Consider the following 10,696-nt stretch of genomic DNA (forward strand, 5'->3'; position numbering starts at 1 on the left):
ACGTCACGCACGTTGAATGGAAAACCGAGTTGGTAGGAAAACGAAATCAGTAGGAATATTCGATGAATTTAACAATTTTCAAGAAGATAGAAGAAGATATAGTGTCAGGTAAGAGAAAAAAGAAGCGAAAAAAAAAGAAAAGAAATTTCCTAAGGATCCTATGTACTCGCTGAGTTTGATTCACGGTGATGCGGTAGGTATAACTAGAAACCTGCTCCCTCTACAACTTAAACGACTCTGTTCTGAAAGAGGGAGAGAGAGAGAATCTTCTGGTCGAGGCAACCTGTTATTTCAGGATTGCGAATCGCTGGGTGTTTTTGCAAGTCTCCCGGTCCACGGCACTATAAATATCGAAGAAGTCCCTTTTAACCGCGGTCGCTTCTTCAGCGACGTCGAACGTCGTTGAAGTAGAGAAAAAAGAAAGAAAGAAAAAAGTCGGGCCCTTCGTCTTCTTCCCAGAAAAGCGAGAAGGCGCCTCCTCTTCACGGCATCTGTCGCACGACGACGACGTCGAGGACAACCAGAACGGGCAACTCACGATTAGACAGGATCGCCAGCACTTCCTCTCCAGTGGTTTTTCTTCTCCTTTTTTTCCGCAGGGCCTGTGTCTGTCGAAGGAGAAAACAGGGACGCGTTCCTCATCTCCACCTTTTCTCCCATGGGCCCCGTGCCATGACAGGCACCTTCGCTTTCAGAGAAAAGACGATTCTTTACCGGATTTTTAAGATTATCCGATTCGATTTTTTGATTTTTCGGTGCATCGTTACGTGTTTCCATTTCCACGCATACCATCAAATTGTACACATATTTTTAATTCTAACAAGTATACCAGAAAAAATTCATGTATTACATTGTATCTTCTATCCCGTTAGAAACATTATCTATCAATTTCTATTATGTTCCTAAAAACATTGAGAATTCTATCTACGACGAAGGAAAGAGAGACAGTAATTAATCACTTTAGAAAGTTAACCGCGGAATTAAAGGTATCTATTCAACTCCTTTCAGTAACTTATCGCTTCAACAACGAATTTGTCCTCGGAGAACTCGACGATATCCAAACTACATTGGTATTCTGGCAGTAACTTCTTGAGTAGCCCTGATTCTAGACGTAATCTAAGGAATTCTCCTTTCGAATAGTTTCTCTCTATTCCTGCATGTCGGGTGCATTCCTGATTAGTTCTCGGTACATCCATGAAAATTCCAAGAATGCAGATTTTCTATATAGATTTTCCTTGTTTAGTCCGTCAGATTCTTAAATTCGTCTAAAATTAATTTTCAATAAATGAAATATAATGGTTACCAATAAATGAAAGATACTTACACGAAATGGAAATAAAGTATACATACAGTTTTCATTGATATCTTACAAATATTCTACAGATGCATTTAGTCTTTATTTAATAATTTTATTTAAAGGGAACACTTTTTCTTTTTACCTTACGTCTAATTATACTAATATACATTTATTTCTATTTTTTTTTTTTTTTTTTTAATTTAAGGACAATGATTTTTTTATTTAATTTAACCATTTCTGTTTCAGAAAATAATTCAAATTTTTTGTGAGCGATTTAAAAAATTAAGCGTCATCAACGTCATATGTTTTAGGAAAAAAGTTAAAATAGTTTTAAAAGAAGTACGTTGATTAGTTTACTACCGCCATCGGTCCGCGATTTCTGCTATAAGGATCAAGCTAAACCGTTAGTCCGCATCCCGGTTACTTCGTACGTATCCGGTCGGCAAGCGTGCGAGGGTCAGCAAGGAGATTAATCGGGTCTTTTTGTCTCTCGAACGAACAGCGAGTTGCTCCCAGATAACATCGGTCGATACACCAATGGAGAATTATCCTTTCTTTCTTGAGCATATGGAAGTTTTCTTTGAGATTTTTTCACAAAATTGATCTTTCTTTCGAGTAACTTTTATTAACATATACATACACATATCTGTATTTATACATACATGTAGGTTTTTTCCTGCAAGAATGCCTCATTTCAATTATTCAAATTGATTTATATAGTTTTTAGAAGATATAGCAACAGGTTTCGAGGACGATATTGCCGATTAGGAGAATCGTTGCTGGTGGTCGATATATAGCAAGCTTGAGACTGAGGGCACGTGCTATAATGCTTCAAAAAGAAAAAAGAAAAGAGATCGAAGTAAGAAAGAAGACAGAGAGAGAGAGAGAGAGAGAGAGAGAGAGAGAGAGAGAGAAAGAGAAAACCGCTAGACCGGTGGCCCCCTATCTAACTAGTCCATCGTTTTCGAACGAACCGTTCGCTAGATTCTACGCAAGATCGCGTTTCTCCCCTCTTCTCTTCATCCGAACAAGGCTACACTGGCTGTCTAGTAGCTATGCCATTGACCATGGACGTCATTGGCTGCGGCTGTCCAAGCGCGAGTACCGTGTAACTCGTACTTCCGGTACCGAGTCGCAGAGACGAGCCGCTCCCACGGTCAAGGTCAACTCGGAAGCTCGAGGGGACGATAATTGCTCCCTCCGATATATCTCTCTTCTTCCTTTCTCTTTAGGTTATCGCCCTGTTTATCGTTATGTATATCGGTATGTTTAAGATTAGAAAAGAATGATTTGTTATCATGGCTGTAAGACTGATTCTTCCTATACCTTTTTAAGGAATCTTCTTTCGATTGTACTTTAATTCTCTCCGTGTAGCTCGTTGCGCCCGTGAGAAGTAAGATAAAATGTAAATTGATATTTATTGCATTTAATTTGTGTTATTTGAAAGAAATAAGAAATAAGTCGTAGAAAATGATAATCGATTAAATGATTAGAAAATGATAAATTGATAATTGATTTCGTCTGGATAAAAAACGAATAAAATCATCTGCTAAAATTGGATCTCACGAGAGACAAGACTCAACTACTTGCTTTTCTCGAAGCGAATCTACGAACAACATCGAGTTGGCCTCGAAGATGTCTGCGTGCTCGAAAGCACGATCAATCTACGATCAGAATAAAAACGTTACAAGCGCGGGAAGGAGTTGAAAACTGGAAGTGGAGCTAAAAATAGATGGACGGAAATAGCGATTAAATATAGCGAAGAGAAGTCGGAAATGGAAGCAAAAGAAGATCGAAGACGAGTATACGTACGAGGATGAGAACGAGGATGAGGACGAACAGGACGAAAAGGAGGAAGATGCGAGAGGATGAGGAACGTAGTCGTTCGAGCTGGCTCATCGTGGCAACTTATCACATCGCTGCTCTCTTAGCTTTTATTCGCGAAATACTTCGCAACAGGATCGCCTCGTTCGTTTTATTTTTCATCTGTCGCACGCTATGGGATCGTATAGCCAGGAGATGAATCGTACGAAGTTAGACATCGGATGAGCCGTTCCGACGGCGCGCCAAGCGAATATCCATCCCACTTTTCACCCCCTCTTTGCTTTCATTATGCACGCCCTCTTTAAGATACAGAGAAAGAGGAAGAGGAAGAAAGGAGAACTCCGAAGAGAGATGGATACGTGGCCCTTCGAGAAGGCGATACTCTGCGTAATTTTGAAATTTAATCCTATCGCCTCCAGCACTCAACTCGAAACGGATTGAATAGGTAAGAACATCGATTCTAATATCGAGGCACAACGTGAAATTTGTTTTTCGTCTTTAAGAAAAATTTATTAACCCGATAAGAATATTACGTACGGATATTTCTTTAATTTTAAAAAGTGATAAATAAAAAATTTCTTATTTTTAAAGCATAAAAGTAAGATGTTTGAATATCGTCGTTTTCATGCAAAACGCGAGAATGCTGAGATGTTAATAACCTTTGAATATTTTTTCCTTACAAGCGTATTGTCCTTGTATTCTTTTTTCTTTTTTTCTTTCGTGGGAAGAATCATGCAGGAAGAGGAATCTTCGTTGTTGTAATTAGGTAATTATCAGACCGTGGGTTCCTCGAGAATTTGATAATTTCCATTCGTTCGTTCAACGGTGCCTATCTTTACCGTTTTTCGTACGCTGAATCGACTCCGATTCTGCTGTGTGGAATCAAGCGAGTAGCGGCGAGAAGAGACGATTACAAAATAAGTTAAGAGTCCACGGTAGAATACAATGGATAATTCAGTGCGAGATCTTTGAGCATTTTTGATATCATTAAAATTTCTTCGTTCTATCTCGGATAGATATGGTCTTCTACAAAATTAAATACATAAGCCGTAAATTCAACGATGTACCAATGTTATCGATAATATTATAAGAATATTAAAAAAATTCTTTTTTCTAATATTTCTGTTTCTCTCTCTCTCTCTCTCTTTATCTTTTTTTCTTGCGATGTTATCTCACGGAAGAGGTTGTGGTAGGAGAAAGATGAGAAGAAGGAGAAAGAGGGAAAGAAGAAGGGTTACAACTAAAGTTAATGCTAGTTAATGATGACTTGGACGAAGAACCAAAAACCAAGTGTGTACGAGCTCATATATTTTCTTGAACGACCTGGTCGTCGGCGACTGATGTTGACCATGCGCAATGGGTCTTGGCGTCGATACTTTGACGACGAGAACGTGCTAAAGTACCTATAGCCACTTATCGTCACAACGCTTTCTATTGCAGTGCTCGATACAGATTTCAAGGAAGAAGCGAAGCAACACATTATCGAGGCTTCTTATCGAATGTTCGCAGAAGGAAAAAGAAAAGGTAGATTGAACTTTTCTTTTTGTTGAACACACGGTAGCAGAGGAGATGTTCTAGTGAGCTTAATGCACTGTACTCGTATACGCTAGAAGCAAATAAAATGGAAAGAGCGAGGAAGAGGACGAACGAACGACGAGAAAAAGAGAGGACGTAATTTTTAGTTTTATCGACATTTAGGCCGACGTTCACGCTCCCTTGGTGAACGTAGTGGGAAGGAGAGAAAAAAAGCAGGGACACTTTGTCGTATGTCCTCTGATCCTTGAAAATTAACTTATGGTTTATTAAATTTTTTTACAGTAGTCGACGCACCTTTCATCTTCCTGGGATTTCGTGTAACTCGGAAAAAAATTTCTTTCTCTCATTCTGTCTGTCATCCTTATTCAAAAGTACAGTCAAACGTAAAAAAGAATCCTGACATACAGGAAGAACATCGAATGAAGAGAAAAACGTAAGGACTTGAAAGAAAAGTCAAGATGGATGGAAAAGACTGTGAAAAATCATAGGAAAAAGAGAGAGGGTTGAAGAAAACCCCGTTGGATTATTAATGAAATTGCTCCTCGAATCAGGCGTTACACCGTTTTAACGGAAATGACGTTCGCAACAGCCACTCGACACCTTTTTACGCTATTTCATCGGCATCGCTCGGTAAGTGCGGCGTTATAAATACTTCGGGAAGTTGCATTAGCAGCATGACTTATTATTATAACATCCATTATCGGTATAATTAAGATTGACGGAGTCGTAACGTGCAATTTAATATTTCACCGAGTCCTTGCGAAAGGATCGTAATTTCAATGGGATCGCAACGAATAACTCGAAAAAGCTTGACAAGGCTTTCTTTTACTTCAGCGAGGCTCGTTCGCAATGCCTTATTTAGAAAGAAAAGAAATAAAGTTAGAGGAAGAGAAGTTGTCGGCAATAAGTACAAAACAAGGAAATAACTCTACGGCTTATAAGTGTCGAAGACAAAGTCAAGATTTTACTGTTCAAGTACGAGCTTAACGCCTGTTTTTATTACTTCTTTTTTTTTACGTTAACGTATTGATAATTATAGGCATTTATACAATGGTGTTATACGAAACGTCTTCAACGTTGTGAAATTCGCGATGTAATTACCGTGAAGAATTTTATTTCAATCGGTTTTCTTACGGATACTGCTGCCTGTATCGTGTTTATGCGCAACGATTTCTTTGACATTGAGTCAAGAGTACTAGACGATTTGTCATTTAAAAAAAAAACATTTAAAAAGAAAAGGATCGTCGTATTATTCGTACCAGAAACCGATTTGAACTTCTTTTTACAATCGTCGTTTTTCTTTTTATAATTCTACATAGATTTATACCAATATATATATGAGTTACAGTTAACTTTCGCTTAATTATATTCGAAACAGGATGAAAACCGTCTAGCGAGCGTTAACAATCATACTAGAAAATATATTATCGTATGGTTAGAGATTATGTGAACAACAAAGAAATATGTAAAAGGAAAAGGAGAAGAAAAAGTAAAGGGATCTCGTGTTGTAGATTTACACACATATACACACACATACACATACACACGTAAAGTATAATTATATTGAGAGAAATATTACGTTGTCGGATCAAGTGTGTCAGATACACCTATAAGGATCATCTATATAACATCTTCATTATTTCACATTAATTCAAATAACCATAAGAAAGTTGCTTAGGAATTTTTGAACTTTCATCGTTGCGAATTGTAGCTTTGTCTAAAATTATTTCTTATAGCAGCGATGGCAAATCAATGAATTATAAGGGAAGTTTAAGTAATTCGTAAATTTTTAAAAAGTTTAATTAAAGTTTAGTAAATTATTAAAATATTAAGATTTTTAATTTTGAAAAACACAAAAAAAATTAAAAAATTATCTATTAGTATAATTTTGTTATTTATCTATATTTCATTTTTAATAGTATTTTAATATTCTGATATAGAAAATTTATCATTTCAGAAGCAACAATAAGTTTTACAATAGTTTTAAATAAAATTACACTACTTAATTTGAATTTTGTTTGTTTATTATTATAGATTGATTAAAGGATGAAAACAGAATTTGTTTTTAAGTTTTAAATTAAATTGAGTTCAAATATTTGATCCACAGCTTGTAAACAATGAATATAACATTTTTTATTTGAATTTGATCCATTGTTAAAAAAAAATTCGTCATCACTACCTTAAAATGTAATATATTTTAAAAATCATATTTAATTTCTTCTTATCAATTTATACACATCATCGTTTACATATCAAAGTATGATTTGTTTTTTTTTTCACTTATTTTTTCATATTCGAAATTACTGATTCATACGTAAATTATTATACATTCGAATCATTCAAGCTTTACGTTTTCACACAAAAGCAATAATAAAATTATATAATAGCATAGACGTATATGTGTCAAGGAACTTACGATAATCCAAGACAATGATTGGAATTCGACTCACGAAAGGATTACTAAGCCGTATTATCGACGTTACGCTTTTCCGTTTTGTAACTTGCCGGATCTCTCCTTCTCTCTCTCTCTCTCTCTTTCTCTCTCTCTCTCTTTCTCTTCTAGATTCACCTCGTTCGGAAAGGACAAGTTCCTTTTCAAAGGTGTTCCACGCTCGGCGACCATGACCGTTCACACCCAAGGAGAGGATCCTTCTCACGTTTAGTCATCCTCCAGCGGACGAAAAAAAGAAAGAAGAGAAGGCGTAGAAGGAGAGGAAGGAAGAAAAGAGGAAAGAAAAAAAGAGAGAGGAAGATCGCAATCGTGCCTGTGTCATGACATCGGCAACGAATCTTAAGGGAGAACTCACAAGTCGAAGAAGCCATTCGTAATAGATGGACTACTGACTGAGGTTCGTGATATCACTTCGGTATTTTCATTTTGAAAAAGAATATCCTCTCTACTCATTTACGATTTCTTTTTTTATTTTTATTCTTTATTCCAAGTAATCTTTGGCCAGTCCGAGATCACCAAACGTAAAGCAGAGTATCGTCGTCTATTTTTTTTTGAATCAGTTTTTTGTTTCCTACTTTTCGACTTTAATATGACTTCCCAAGTTCGCTGACGCGTCAACGTGCAACACGTGTTACATGACGTCAGCTAGGTATTTTTTATTTTTACGAATATACCTACGGATCCGCGTAAGTAGAAGTCGATGGAATGCCGACGATCACGATCTAAGAATTTATACGCATTATAGAAAGCTGTTACAAAGCTGAATAGTCATTAATCCTTCCGAATTGCTTGTTGCTATTTTTATTTTATCTTTTACTTGACAACATTATTATTCACGCAAACTTCCTTGAATTTTTCAATTCATGAAGAAGACGTTTCGTTGAGTAAAACGGTTTTTCACGCTCGAGTTCGAGTCCTGAGAAATCACATAAACGATAATAAAACAGAACATTTGTGTCTATCATAGTAGGACCTTGACTTTGTCCGTGGCAGATAATGTCCTCGCTGTCTTTCCCTTTGTCGTCGACTAGAACGATGAAACTGCCTCGCACCAGGAGGAAACACAAAGCAAGAGAAGGACGACATCCGGTCCCGGAGTGCTTGTGTGTCGTTCAACTCCGATTATCTCACAGGAAAGCGAACGATCTCTCGCATATCTCTCTGATATTTTCTCGGGCAAATTCTCTTTTGGATTGACGATAACAACTAATTAGCAACTATATCGTAATAAATCATAGATAAAGAAATAGTTAGATCTCGCCAGTTTTTTTAATCATATATTTTTCTAGTTATGTTTTTTTAAACGCAACCCATACATACTATGTTTTTTTAAGACATTCGTATTTTATTTTGCGATGATGTATCGTAGTAAATAATGATGGATTATATAATAAAATTCTTAATTCTTACATTAATTTCAAACGTGCCCAGGAACTTGTGTTCATTACAACTTTTTCGTTACGATCCGATTTTTTTAGAAATACCAGCCACGTTTGTTGTGATCATAGTTAAGTATTAAGACTGAAATAAAATTCAATTTTGTCTTAAATTATTTTTGTGAGACGCAACTTGTGCATGTATATAATTTTTTTAAACATTGATAATTTAATTTGTCGAGTTCCTAAGAAAACTGTTTTCAAAATAAAAAACTGAAAAAATAAAAAACTTAACTCGACAAGGATGATTACTTATCCGTAGTATTACGATAACTCATTCTTATCAGCATCGGATAAAAGTAATAGCGCACGTATTCCTCTTTATATATTCAAGACACACTATATATATATTTTTTTTCTTTTATATGCTTTCTTTGAATTGTACATCCTTCAGAAGGGTTTTATTCGAGAGAAGATTGAAATTTTTTTGAATACGCAACGCTATTGTTTCGACCCGCTGGAATTTTTCTTTTTTTTTTGAAAAACGAACACCTTCAATCCTGAGAAATACCTATTCTTGACATAAATCGTATTTCCTGGTAAGTATGTTTTACGAGGGTATTTTCATGATTGAATAACTACAATTTTTTGTTTTTCATTTTCCACCAAGTATGAATGAAAGTGACGGAAGCTTTCATGATCTTGACAATCAAAGATATTTGCCGAAGAAAAAGACAAATTTCTATTCGTGTTCTGTTTGTAAAATGAAGCGAGAAGAGCAGAGCTGAATGATTTGTCCGATTACAGGCCAAACCAGAGAATGACGATCAATGAAAATGTGAGCCTCGAAGGAAATGTAGGAAAGACGTAGAGAAAGGCGTAGGAGATTCTCGACGGATGAGGAGTAGAAAAAAGGAAAGGAAGAAGATGAGTCTGGGATATCATCGTCTATAAATACTCGTATGGCCTCGGGCAAGGACGTCGTTATTCACGGAGGATGATCTTCTACCTGCTTCAATCTCTTGCCACGACGACAACTACGACTACGATAAGAATGAAGACGACGACACGAGTTATTTTCGATAGAAAAGGATAAAAAATCTCAAAATGTATTCTCGAAAGAGCTGTGTTAATCGTCAATTACTCCAAAGAAATTTGATCAAACGTTACGAGATTATGTTGGAACATTGGCGTGGAATTTTAAAAGAAATTTGTTTCACTTTTTTAAATTGTTCTCGATAGGTCATAGACGTATTATTACGTATAATGGAATTTTTGATTAAGTGAAAAATAAATGAAAAATATTCATTTTATATGTAGACAATGTTTATCGATGAACTTTGTAGATAAAGAAGTCTAAGTATGTATGAATGTAGGTACACAACTTAAGTATAATGAGCTTAGGAATTTGATATATAATGGATCGTCCGCAATGAGGCGACGGCGACGTGGTGTACGTTGCTCTTGTTGAAAATCCGCCTATCACTTCGCAATGGATCAATCTCTCTTGCAATGGAACGTAACCTCAGTTAATTAGCCTTTGTTATGCAATGTTTGAACGTATGCGGTAATCAGATTATGTTGTAATTTGATCTAATTAAACTTATTTTCGAAATGTTGCCCGGTTATTGCGGGGAAGGCTAATGATCCCAATATCGAACATGAAACATCAACCGTTTCTCATCATTTTCTTCGAATTGTAAAAATTGTAAAAATTCTGCAGAGCATGTTTCTCATAACAAAAGTTCTTTATAACAATATTTCTTTGTATTACGGGAGATGAGAAGTATCCATCAGTAAAGTGATTAAATAGATAGCAGTTGAGATATTTTTATTCTTGGATTTTTTTTTTTTTTTTTTTTTTTTTTTTTTTTTTACGGAACGATGAATACAGGAAGTTTGAATGATATCTCGAACGACTTCCGAAAGTAAGCTTGGAAATTAATTTCGTCGGAATAGCTGATATTGGTTAAAGAGTCCCTTTTAGTCTACGCCTCGTTTTTTTCTAATTCTTATCTTCGTGAGCTGAGGCGAAGATGGCACAGGGAGTCAAGGACACAACTAAAAGAGAGAGAAACAAAGAAGAAGGATGCCGACGATATTCATGGAAGGATCATAACGCGAAACAGACGGGGCGTTCTCCTTTTTCGGCAAAATAAGAGCCAACCATGTGATTCTCGCTAGTTTAATGACTTTCGACTGTCTGGCATT

General features: G+C 36.0%; 1 long non-coding RNA gene across 2 annotated transcripts; it reads left to right on the plus strand.

Annotated features, from left to right (window-relative positions):
• The first annotated feature begins 4,301 nt into the window (after positions 1 to 4,301).
• On the plus strand, positions 4,302 to 10,290 carry LOC124955159. 2 transcript variants are annotated; one of them, XR_007102782.1, is made up of 4 exons: positions 4,302 to 4,645; positions 4,940 to 5,287; positions 7,221 to 7,506; positions 8,077 to 10,290. It is a non-coding gene; the product is annotated as an uncharacterized LOC124955159 (long non-coding RNA). The 2 variants fall into 2 exon arrangements; XR_007102781.1 differs by having other exon boundaries at positions 4,302 to 5,287.
• Positions 10,291 to 10,696: the final 406 nt, after the last annotated feature.

The sequence above is a fragment of the Vespa velutina genome, chromosome 1, assembly GCF_912470025.1.
Source record: "Vespa velutina chromosome 1, iVesVel2.1, whole genome shotgun sequence".
Lineage (NCBI taxonomy): Eukaryota > Metazoa > Arthropoda > Insecta > Hymenoptera > Vespidae > Vespa > Vespa velutina.